This window comes from Onychomys torridus, chromosome 21 (assembly GCF_903995425.1).
Source record: "Onychomys torridus chromosome 21, mOncTor1.1, whole genome shotgun sequence".
In the NCBI taxonomy this organism is placed as follows: Eukaryota; Metazoa; Chordata; class Mammalia; order Rodentia; family Cricetidae; genus Onychomys; species Onychomys torridus.
In genome coordinates, this window is record NC_050463.1 from 11,332,305 (window position 1) to 11,345,203 (window position 12,899).

The 12,899-nt window shown below is 36.5% G+C and overlaps 1 non-coding gene and 1 pseudogene across 1 annotated transcript; both read right to left on the reverse strand.

The window, feature by feature from the left end:
* Positions 1-419: 419 nt before the first annotated feature.
* LOC118572059 lies at positions 420-560 on the reverse strand. The gene has a single exon (XR_004943435.1). It is a non-coding gene; the product is annotated as a U4 spliceosomal RNA (small nuclear RNA).
* A 316-nt stretch (positions 561-876) lies between these two features.
* On the reverse strand, positions 877-1,215 carry LOC118571479 (annotated as a pseudogene).
* Between the last annotated feature and the right edge of the window lie 11,684 nt (positions 1,216-12,899).

Consider the following 12,899-nt stretch of genomic DNA (forward strand, 5'->3'; position numbering starts at 1 on the left):
CTGGCCTCAGACTCACAGAGATCCCCTTGGCTTTGCCTTCTGAGCACTGAGATTAAAGGCGTGTGCTACCACCACCTGGCTTGAACAATGTCTTTTGCAATAATATTAAGCATCTGTTCCTTATCTTCATTATGCCTTATCAGTTGATATCATGAAATTGTCTCTACCCTTAGCCCTTAAAAGTCATGAATTGCATCAAAGTAGTATTCTATTCTCTTGGAGAAAAGACTAAATTATATATACATTGATATATGTATAAATATCTATGTGTGTGTGTATAAATACATTTTCTTTTCTTTGTTATGATGTGTGTGGGGGCATGTATTCTTGTTAGAATATGTGCATGTATATGGAAACTAGAGGTAACCTTATGTATATCTTTCATGGATTGCTTTCCACCTTTTCTTTTTTTAATTCAGTCTCTGTGGAGACTGTCAAAAATTGCCAGTGCTGACTATATTTCAAGTCGTCATGGCAGGGTATTAGGAAAAGTTTTCAATTAGCAATAATTGTGCCTCGGATAAACCTCATTGGCTATGATACTGCCACTGCTCAAAGCTAACCTTTTTTTTTTTTTTTTTTAAATGAAAGGTTATTTTTACTATTTTCTTAGATAACATCTTAATGAATACACCATTTGCATTTTCTCAGCTGGCAAATAAGACAAAAGCAAAACATCCTTGATACTTGGAAAATCAAGAGCTGTCACCTGTCTTTAGGGTGATCCAGTTTCTTATGGCTTGCTGGTACGTCCAGGTACCAGTGATGCTTTGTGGCGAAGAACACCTTGCTGAGCTGTTCTATCATGGTCCTTACTCAAGTTGTTTGCTTTTTTCTTCTAATTTGGTTTTCAGCACTTGTTTGTATGTTTCTTCATTATTGGGCAAAATATCTGGTTGAGGGATAAGAATCTCGGAGGTTTAGTCCCTTGCCACCGTGGTGGGAAGCATGGCAGCACACAGACAGCAACAGAAGGTGCGGAGAGCTCTGTGTCTGGGTTTTGGTGTGTTCGTAGGGGATGTCCACAGAAGGGTGGTAGCACACTATTGTCCTACCATCAGATATCAAAGCCAGCTTCATCTTGCAGTTGTAGTCCTCTGGAAGAGAAGAATATGTAGACTAATGACAGACACCAGATAATGCTCCATTTTGCATTGAAAGTAAATGTTTCCAGATTGTTCTGTTTGATGTCACCCATTTGACTACTGCTGCCATGATCCTTATCAGGTGATTTGAAAGAAGATAATGGGAGGAGAAATTGCTTCTAAAATCTGTTTCTAGGCACACAGAATTTTATTCCACGGGCCAGTCATCTTGTCTCAATCCAGATCCTAAAGACCCACCTTTGTGTTTTGAGAGAGTCTCACACAAATTTGATTATGCTAGGCTGGCTACCCAAGGATTCACCTTATAGCCCTAGTGCTAAGTTTACAGTAATGCACTTTTATGTCCAGCTTTTTATGTGGGTTCTGGGGTTCCAAACTCAAGTGCTCTTTCTTGTGTGACAGGAAGCCTACCAACTGAGCCATCTCTAAAGCATCAATTTTTCCCGTTCAGTTTTATTTGTGTATACAGTGTGTTACAACCATATTTATCCCCTTTACCTTGTTTAATCCCTCCTCTAATACTGACAACCCCCTTTTTCCTCCCCACGAGTCCCCTCTTACTTTCATGTCTTTGTTTGTACATGCATATGCACAAGTGTTGAACAGAGAGCCATCCCATAGGCAGAAGACAGAATTTCATAGTCGTCTTCTCCATTTTCATGCCTTTATATTCTTTCCATCCACTATTGTAAAATGTTCTTTGATTCTTGGAAGGAGGAATATTGGTATCACCCTTAAGGTTAAACACTCAACTCTCATGAAGGATTTACTTTGACCAGTTATTAGTTTTTGCTTCAGACCACCACCAAAAGGACACATTTGAGAAGTCATGGCCATTATGTATATATTGTTATGTACTCCTTTTTTCCTCTAGGTGTTTTAGGGTTTCAGGTTTTACATTGATGTTTTTTATTAATTTCAAATTAACTATTATACAGAATGAGAAAGATAATTTAAAGAACGTTTAATATTCATTAAGTAAAGTTGGGCTTATTATGACATTTCCAAACATAGGTATCATATAATTTGACCTTACTCACTCTCTCCATGACTCTTTTCCCCCTGTCAGCCCTTCATTTGTACAGTTTATTTCAGCCCTCATGGCATGTGTCAGGAGGCTGTATTAGCTACAAAGCTCATTATCAGTTAAACATAGTTTATTACATATTAAAAATAAAAGATTGACCCACTTGCCAATCATATTTATGTTACAAAGTCCAATATAAAAGTTCAGGATTATAACAGATGGAGGAAAAGCCCATTTTAAAACCCATAGTGATTATTTTATAAATCCATACAAATTTGTGTTCATGACCCACAATCCAAGTTGAATAAGAGTAGGATAATAAATGCCCTGGTTTTCTGTGAGATTATGCCTTCTATATAAGATTTAAAAAAAAGCTGTGTCCTTGAAATCTCAAAAATATGTTTGCCTAAACAAGATAACATTGCTTAAACAATGACAACACTAGTTGAAATACCAATATAAATGGGAAAATTATTTAAATATTGCACATCTATGTAAAATTGCTAAGAGAATAGGACAATAGAGTTTATTGTTACAAAATACGGGGTAAAATTACATGTTAATAAACAATATTAACAATGGCTTTTTATCTTATCCTAAAAGGTGCAATGAAGAGATACATAAAAATCTCTTAGCTTATATCAATTAGCTTATAATTTAATTAAAAGATAAAGTACAGTCAATAAGAAAGAGATGAGTTGTGTTAGTATATATTTATCCCAAGCACCAAGTGATGTTGGGATTCAACAAAGAAAGGCATCACAAAGAGATAGAGGGAAGTTTCTTTTCATCTTGAGGAATTTTACATTTTAGGAAGATAAAAGAAGGTGTCACAGGGTGTGTGAATGCTCTAGACATTTCCCATAGGAAAGGAATATCAAGGAATATCATGGACTTTGTGGTATGAATAAGATGATTGTGCAATTAACTTTTAATCAGTATCTAAAAAAACACGTTATGTTTCTTGGGCACTGTTATTTTGAGTCAGGCACCGAGAATATTGACTGTATGTACATAGATCATCATCATCCACAAGAATGGGCACTGCTTTCTTTGCATTTAATTCTGATGCAACCTTAAAGTCTCTAGTGAATTATAGGAATAATAGTAAAGAGTATTTTTTAGGAAGGATAATTAAGCAAAAGTAAAAATGGGTGAAAATTAGAAATCTAGATTAGTGTGAATTTCTCACATCAGACTATGGGAAACTGATCTGTTGAAAACAAAGTGAAGAAATGAAGGAAAGGGGCCCCCAGAGGAGGGAACTACCTGTAACCCATTCATGAAATGTGAGTTTATGCCTGTGACCTAACAGCAACAAGTGATCTTGACTTTAAGTCTTCTGGCTTTTATCTATGAAACACAATTATTCTTTTATTCTATGTGTTACCCCTTGCAATATATTTGCCAAAAGACTTTTTTTTAAAATAATAATACTTTATTTTTATTTTATTTTATTTTTTAAAAATTTATTTTATTATTATTATGTTTTAATTTTATACATCAGCCATGGGTTCCCCTCTCCTCCCCCCTCCCACACCCATTCCCACCTTCCTCTCAGCCGCTCCCCTCCATTCCCATGTCCTCCAGGACCAAGACATCCCTAGGGATTCATTTAAACCTGGTGGATTCAGACAGGCAGGTCCTGTCCCCTCCTTCCAGACTGAGCATGTGTCCCTGTGTAAGCCCAAGGTTCCAAACAGCCAGCTCATGCACTAAGGACAAGTCCTGATCCCACAGACTGGGTGCCTCCCAAACAGATCAAGCTATTCAATTGTCTCACTTATCCAGAGGGCCTGATCTAGCTGGGGCTCCTCAGCTGTTGGTTCATAATTCATGTGCTTCCATTCGATTGGCTATTTGTTCTTGTGCTTTTTGCAATCTTGGATTCAACAATTCACGCTCTTGTAGTCCCTCGACAGTTGGACCCCTGGAGCTCCATCTGGGGCCTGGCTGAGGATCTCTGCATCCAATTCCATCAGTTATTGGATGAGAATTCCAAGATGACTGTTAGGGTGTTTAGTCATCTGATCACCAGACTAGGTCAGATCAGGCTTTCTCTCAACCATTGCCAGCAGTCTACAGAGGATATATCATTGTGGATTTCTGGGGACCTCTCAAGCACTCTGCCTATTCCTGTTCTCATGTGGTCTTCATTTATCATGGTCTGTTATTCCTTGTTCTCCCTTTCTGTTCTTGATTCAGCCGGGAACTCCTGCTCCCCTAAGCTTTCTTTTCTTCTTCAAATATTGCCCTTCATTACTCCCACTGTTGTCCAGATGGTTCATATAGATCTCATCCATTTCTCTGTCATTGGGTGATCCCTGTGTCTTTCCTAGGGTCCTGTTTTCTAGGTAGCCTCCCTGGAGTTGTGTAGCAGTCTAGTCATCTTTGTTTTACATCTAGTATCCTCCTATGAGTGAGTACATACCATGTTTGTCCTTCTGAGTCTGGGTTACCTCACTCAGGATGATTTTTTCTAGATCCATCCATTTGCCTGCAAACCTCACGATGTCATTGTTTTTCTCTGCTGAGTAGTACTCCATTGTGTATATGTACCGTATTTTCTTTATTATCCATTCTTCAGTTGAAGGGCATCTAGGTTGTTTCCAGGTTCTGGCTATTACAAACAAAGCTGATATGAACATAGCTGAGCAAATGACCTTGTGGTATGATTGAGCATTCCTTGGGTATATGCCCAAGAGTGCTACAGCTGGGTCTTGGGGGAGATGGATTCCCAATTTTCTAAGGAAGCACCCTATTGATTTCCAAAGTGGCTGTACAAGCTTGCATTCCCACCAGCAGTGGAGGAGAGTTCCCCTTGCTCCACATCCTCTCCAGCATAAGTTGTCTTCTATGTTTTTGTTCTTAGCCATTCTGACAGGTGTAAGGTGGTATCTCAGAGTCATTTTGATTTCCATTTCTCAGATAATTAGGGATGTTGAGCAATTCCTTAAATGTCTTTCAGCCATTTGAACTTCCTCTGTGGAGAATTCTCTGTTTATTTCTATAGCCCATTTCTTAATTGGACTGTTGGGCATTTTGATGTCTAATTTCTTGAGTTCTTTATATATTCTGGACATCAGCCCTCTGTCAGATGTGGGGTTGGTGAAGACCTTTTCCCATTCTTTAGGCTGTCGCTTTGTCTTGTTGACCATGTCCTTTGCTCTTCAAAAGCTTCTCAGTTTCAACAGGTCCAATTGATTGATTGTTTCTCTCAGTGTCTGTGCTACTGGTGTTATATTTAGAAAGTGATCTCCGGTGCCAATGCATTCAAGAGTACTTCCTACTTTCTCTTCTATCAGGTTCAGAGTAACTGGATTTATGCTGAGGTCTTTGATCCAGACATTTGACAAAATCCAACACCTTCTATGAGGCTACAATTACCCTGATTCCTAAACCAAACAAAGATGCAAAAAAGAAAGAGAACTACAGACAAATCTCCCTCATAAACATTGATGCAAAAATACTGAATAAAATACTGGCAAACAGACTCCAAGAACATGTCAAAACAATTATCCACCTTGATCAAGTAGGCTTCATTCCAGGGATGCAAGGGTGGTTCAACATACGAAAGTCTGTCAATGTAATACACCATATAAACAAACTAAAAGAAAAAAAAAACACATGATTATCTCACTAGATGCAGAAAAAGCATTTGACAAAATCCAACATCCCTTCATGATAAAGGTCTTGGAGCAATCAGGAATACAGGGAACATACCTAAACATAATAAAGGCAATCTACAGCAAGCCAACAGCCAACTTCAAATTAAATGGAGAGAAACTCAAAGCAATACCACTAAAATCAGGAACAAGGCAAGGCTGTCCCCTCTCCCCATACCTATTCAATATAGTACTTGAAGTTCTAGCCAGAGCTATAAGACAACATAAAGAGATTAAGGGGATACAAATTGGAAAGGAAGAAGTCAAGCTCTCCCTATTTGCAGATGAAATGATAGTATACATGAGTGACCCCAAAAATTCCACCAAGGAACTGATACAGCTAATAAAAACCTTCAGCAACATAGCAGGATACAAGATCAACTCAAAAAAATCAGTAGCCCTGCTATATACAATAGACAAATAGGCTGAGAAGGAAATCAGAGATATGTCACCCTTTGCAATAGCTACAAATGGTATATAATACCTTGGGGTTACTCTAACTAAGCATGTGAAGGACCTATATGACAAGAACTTTAAGTCCTTGAAAAAAGAAATTAAAGAAGATGTCAGAAAATGGAAAGATCTACCATGCTCATGTATAGGCAGGATTAACATAGTAAAAATGGCGATCTTACCAAAAGCAATCTACAGATTCGATGCAATTCCCATCAAATTACCAACAGAATTTTTCACAGATCTGGAAAGAATAATACTCAACTTCATATGGAAAAATAAAAATCCCAGGATAGCTAAAAGAATCCTGTACAATAAAACAACCTCTGGAGGCATCATGATCCCCAACCTCAAGCTCTACTATAGATCTACTGTAATATAAACAGTTTGGTAATGGCATAAAAACTGACATGTGGACCAATGGAATCAAATTGAAGACCCTGACATTAACCCGCACACCTATGAACATATAATTTTTGACAAAGAAGCCAAAAATGTACAATGGAAAAAGGAAAGCATCTTCAACAAATGGCACTGGCATATCTGGTTGTCAATGTGTAGAAGGCTGCAAATAGATCCATATCTGTCACCATGCACAAAACTTAAGGCCAAAAGACTTTTTATCTTAGAGCTGAGTGATGGTGTTTTTAGCAATTGAAAAATATGCATTAATCTACCATACTCACAGACAACCTTTACAACACAGAGTTTTTTCAATCTAAGTTGTGTAGTCAACTCATAGCAGTTATTTTCTAGCATTGGCTCAATTCTGTTTCACATGATCCCTAAATATTGGCTACTTATAAATATGGAAAGTGACCATTATGCCATTATGCATCGTTTCATGACCCATATCATAAAAAATATAAATAGTTATTTTCCATCCTCTACTACCATCATTTTTATGAAGAATAGATGGAGCATGGCATTGGTTTATGTGGCCATAATATTGTGCATCTTTGAGATAAGAATGACCAAATGTCCACTTTATCATGTTCTTGTAGAGAAATGAGTAAAAAATACAAGGCCATGTGATTTTTCTGAAGACCAGGTTTAGAGTGGTATTCTAATATTAAAGTAAAGCCATAGAACCTAATTGTTTTTTTTTTTTAGCTTTGTTTTTTTAATATTAACTTTAGGTGTGCATGCACATATCTGTGTATATCAGAGAGAGTTAGAAAGTAAGAGAAAGAGATAGAGTAAGACAGAGAGAGAGAGAGAGAGAGAGAGAGAGAGAGAGAGAGAGAGAGAGAAAGAGAATGTTTGTGTGAGAGAAAAGACATATGCAAGTTCTTGCAGTGATCAAAATAGCTATCTCTGAACCCACCCAAACCACCACAACTGGAGCTTGAGAATGGCATTACAGGATAACACTGAGATTTGAACCAATTAAAGATATTCTCACAGATACGAATACCTTAACATAGAAAATCTGTATTATGTAGAAATAAGGAACAGGGTTTAGTTACCTGCTAGGAGGTTGATTTTCTGAATAATCTCAGTAACAAAATTTTGAGTATGATTTGGGCTACCTATGTTCCAGAAACACCATAAAACATGAATGGCTCATTAGTTCATTTCTGTCTCTGGTATTGATGTTGTAACATGGTATACAAATTAAAATTAAAGAAACTGAAATTAAAATTACTTCTCACTTTATACATTTAGTTTGTACATATGAGAGTCTATTAGTCTATTAGTCTATTAGTGATTTTTGAAACCTTACTTCTTCAGTCCTCTCACAAAACATAATTTAAATGATAGCCTGTGTCAAAGAACATTTATTCATGTGGATATGACTTTGCAGAATATTAAAAAATGGTTAGTACTAACTATTGGGTGCTAATCAAATATACAGTAGTCATCTGTACTGTATTTGCCATTTCTGTTTAAATAATTTCACACTTTATTATATTCTATTTATTCCTATATAAATAATCTAGTAGCTTTATATCACAACAATGTTTATAATTCAGTCCTCTCTCCACATTTCTAATTTTACATCTACAGTTTTATATCGCTCACCCATATCTAGTTTCAAGATGGATACAATGCTAGTAATTAGAAGCTTCTAAATGACACCAGTGGCCTGAAAAAGCATGACCTCAGTGATGAGCTCTACAGTTTGAATGCTGAGGCTTTACTTTTCTAGTGAGTTACTGAGTAAGATACCAAAGTTCTCTTCCATCTTCTTCTCGAGATTCTAAGTATGTTTCTTGATTTTTTATGATAAAAATATGTTTTCTAGAATTATAGCCAGAGGCAAAAAGATGACTTAGTTGACCTCTAGACATCTTTCTGCTAAAGTAACATATGAGAGAGGAATTTGATTGTGCTCTACTGGATTTAAAGCATTCCAAAATGTTCTCAAGAATTATTTTAATCTGCACAGATTTGATGCCATTTTATTGATTTATGCTTGTCTTTATAATGGAGCTTATGTGGCATTTGTGGAATTTCATTATGCAGTAAATAGCTCTTTTGATGAACAAAGTGATTAAATTTAATTTCAACAAAATATTAGATTGTGTAATACTATTTTCCCTGTTGGATGCTAATATAAACAAAATCTCTCCTAGTGTTGTGAGCTGAAAAATACATTATGAATACATAATGAGAAAGTTAATGGTGAATTCTAAAAACAAAAGAAAGAGAGGCAATAGATAAATATATATAATCTCTATATATATGACTTATATATGCTAATCACCTGAGAATCATGATATAACTGTTTTTATGGGTAGTTTTGTGCCTTTCATTAGCTTAACTACAAATAATTTACATTAAAATATAGAGAGATAGCATAGAGCAGTCCAATTCATTTTCTCTACCCTAAAACCTTGCAAGCAGTATTCTTGAGGAAAGTTAGAAACTCAAGTTTTAGTTGTATTGCCTACTAAAGGAAAATACCATTGATTTTGAAAATTTATGCAACTCTAATTGTATCTAAGTGATGAAATTATGTTTTCTATGCTGACATCTAAATTTCATGCTTTATATGCGTACAACCCATCTTTTTTGTTATTGTTATTTTCAATTTTTTAAATATACCCTGATTATATTTCACCTCCCTCTGTTCCTACTAGTTTCTCCCTACCTCCCTTCCCTTCCAGATCCAGTCCCATTATTTCTCTCATTAGAAAAGAACAAACTTCTGAGAGATAACAGCAACACACAACCAAGTAAAATATAATAAAATAAACCAAAAAATCCAAATTGAAGCTGGACAAAGCAAACCAACACTTTGAAAAAAAGCCCCAAGAAAAGTAAAAATAATCAGAGACCCACTCATTCAAACATAAAAGTACTAAACTCAAAGCTATAATAGCTGTGCAGAGGACCATTATATGTATGGACCAGATCCAATTAGGCCCTGTGCTTGCTACTTCAGTCTCTGTAAGTTCATAGGCACGTTATTCAATTTATTTAGAGGGCATTATTCTTCTGGTGTTCTCCATCCACTCTGGCTCATACTCTTTCCACTTCCTCTTTTGTGGGATCCCTTAGCTCTGATGATTAGAGGAATTTGAGAAATTTGATGTGTGTTCCAAGGTCTCACTCTCTGTCTGACTGTGGCACTCTGTATTTGTTCCCATCTTCAGGGGAAACTCCTTTGATAATAGATGAACAAGACACTGATCTATGAATATATTAGAATATCATTAGGAATATTTTATTATTGCTTTTTTTTTAAAGAACAGTAGTTTAATTTTACCCAGGACTCTTAGTTATCTAGACTCTGGTTCTTGGTCACCTAAGCAGTATCCACTTTGGGTTTCATATCCTAGAGTGGGCCTTCAGTCAAATCAGACATTGGATGGTTTCTCCCAGAAGTTTTGTGCATATTTTCTTAAAGATTTATATATTTATTATATATACAGTGTTCTGCCTGCATGCAGGCCAGAAGAGGGCACCATATCTCACTATAGATGGTTGTGAGCCACCATGTGGTTGCTGGGAAATGAACTCAGGACGTCTGGAAGAGCAGTAAGTGCTCTTAACCTCTGAGCCATCTCTCCAGCCTGTCTTTAGCATATTTTGCAGGCAGGACAGATTGTAGGTGAAAGGTTTCATGGTTGGGTTGGTGTTTATGTTTCCTTTTTGGTGGCCTGTAGTTAGTACCTTCCTGTACTAAAGGTATTAGAACATAGGAGTAAAGGATCTATGTAGGCACCAGCTCAACCTCTCCATGTTCCTAGGCACCAAATCCACCTCTCATGAGTTGTGAATGTTGTCTTTATCAATGGGACATTGCTGTCAGTTTGTAGAGTGCAGCATATTGTCTTGCCAGCAGCCTTGATTGTTTGGAGATTTCCATGGTACTCCTTTTGCCAACAGCTCAATTGAATGTAACCCAGTTGTAACTACTTGAATGTAACTACTGGAAGCTTCATTTCATGACTACAGATGACCAGTTGGGACAATATCTCCATCTTTATTTGGAGACTTCATTAGGATCACCTTCATATATTTTAAGAACTTTCCACCATACTAGGTTTCCATACAACCCCTCAAATGCCCCTAAATTATAGTTGTCTCTCCCAGAATTCTCCCTCTCAATCACATCTCCCCTACCCCTCCTCCATTTCCATAAGAAACAGAAAATTTCATATCTACTTACTGATGGAAACAGCAAGATGTTCTGTCATTTTATAATGTATGTTGAGGCCTGTGATAGCTTTTTGAAGAGTTATAGAAGCAGAAACAAGAGTTTGTTCTCTTTAATTGATCATTAAATCCAGTTGAGAACTGTTTTATTCTATTTCTATAAAGAATTCAGAAACAACGCTGATATTTGGTCCATGTGATAAATGTTGAATGTCACGTAGCACAGTTAACAAACTAAATAAAAATAATTCAAAAATGGTAGAGGAAGAATGATTATATTTCAGAAATAAATAAATGCAGTCTATTTAGGAAAGCTGTAAATATTCCCTCCATGAAGAGTAAGTCTGAGCTTGGTGGTGGTGGAACATGCCTTTAATCCCAGCACTCAGGAGGCAGAGGCAGGCGGATCTTTGTGAGTTCGAGGCCAGCCTGGTCTACTGAGTGAGATCCAGGAAAGGCACAAAGCTACACAGAGAAACCCTGTCTCAAAAAACAAAAACAAAAACAAACAAATAAACAAACAAAAAGAGTAAGTCTGATCAGGACATGAGAAAATTTCTGGCTATAGTTATCCTTTCTATATTAGACTTTTGTGAAATATGATCAAACATCTACACACACACACACACACACACACACACACACACACACACACATGTATACATATATAGCCATTTGACTAAAACCTATGTAAGCCATTGGACACAAAGTATTATCATATAGAATTTGAGTAAGCCATTTTCTGTAAAGAAACCAAAGATTCTATATAATGTAGATTCAAATAAAACTCCAAAAGTTTTAAAATCCGCATAACCAGAGAGTTATAAATGTTACAGAGAAGGGGGAAATTTGCAAGCTAGCTTCATTTCAAGGAGCATGAACCCAATACTTCTAGACAGGAGTTGGGACTAAAGTGACATAGTTACTGCTAGGCCATCTGTCTTGCTCAAGTGACCTCCTACCTTCTAAGGAGATAAGTGTTTTTATCTGCATTAAGGTTTGGCTCTACTTATTTATGAAGGTAGATAGGTGATCTTCAAATACTTCAAAGACCTATAGAATATGTCATTTAAGATGTTTATTAACCTAAGGCTTTTCATGACAATGAGATTCATCTGCTCCTGGCAGCATCAATCTTCATAAAGGAATGATGGGCACTGAAGAACCTTCATATACAGTTTTCTTTCTTTCTGACAAAAAATAGTCATTTGCACAAGAAAGTGTTCTTGCCTTGACTGTTGGCAGTATGCTGTAAAAATTGAACAAACAGGACACAGAGTTTAATGACTGTCAAAATTTGCCAAGACTAGACAGAATAGTCCTTCAAAATTCCTGCTTTAGAGAAAAGTCTGCCAGATATTCTAGGCATGTAGGCCAAAATCAGATGCCCCAACATTGCAGAGGAATGTTAGGTCACTGTCTGGGCAACCAGATGGCTGTTGTTTCTACAGGTTTTGAAGTAGCTTGCACTACACTTCCTGTTTACTCAGGTAATGTATCCTTCTGGGGTCTTTGATGAAGTTGAAGACCAGATAGTTATACTTTTCCTTAATTATGATAGAAAGTATATTAGATATAAAACTTTGGACTCACCTAGATAGCATAAATAATGGAGCATTTTCTTTGAATCTGCCAAATATCAGTGGACTAGATATTGTAAATGTAATCCTTACTTGATAACTGTTCTTATTGTATGTAGTTTTACTATGTTGAAGTTAAAACCCTTTCCTTTTTATTTAGACAAAAAGTGGAAAATGTTGAGAGATATTTGATTACACTGTGTAAAGATATGCCACCCTGACTGGTTTAATGAAGAGCTGAATGCACAATAACTAGGCAAAATTCCCAGGCACAGAGAATGCTTGTAAGAAGAAGGACAGACTCACAAGAAAACATGGAGGAAGCATGAATGTAGGAGCTGAGGTAACAAGCCATGAGCCATGTGGCAGCATGCAAATTAATAGAAATGGGTTAATGTAAGTTATAAGAGCTAGTTAGAAACAAGGCTAAGCTATTGACTGAGCTTTCATACATAATAAT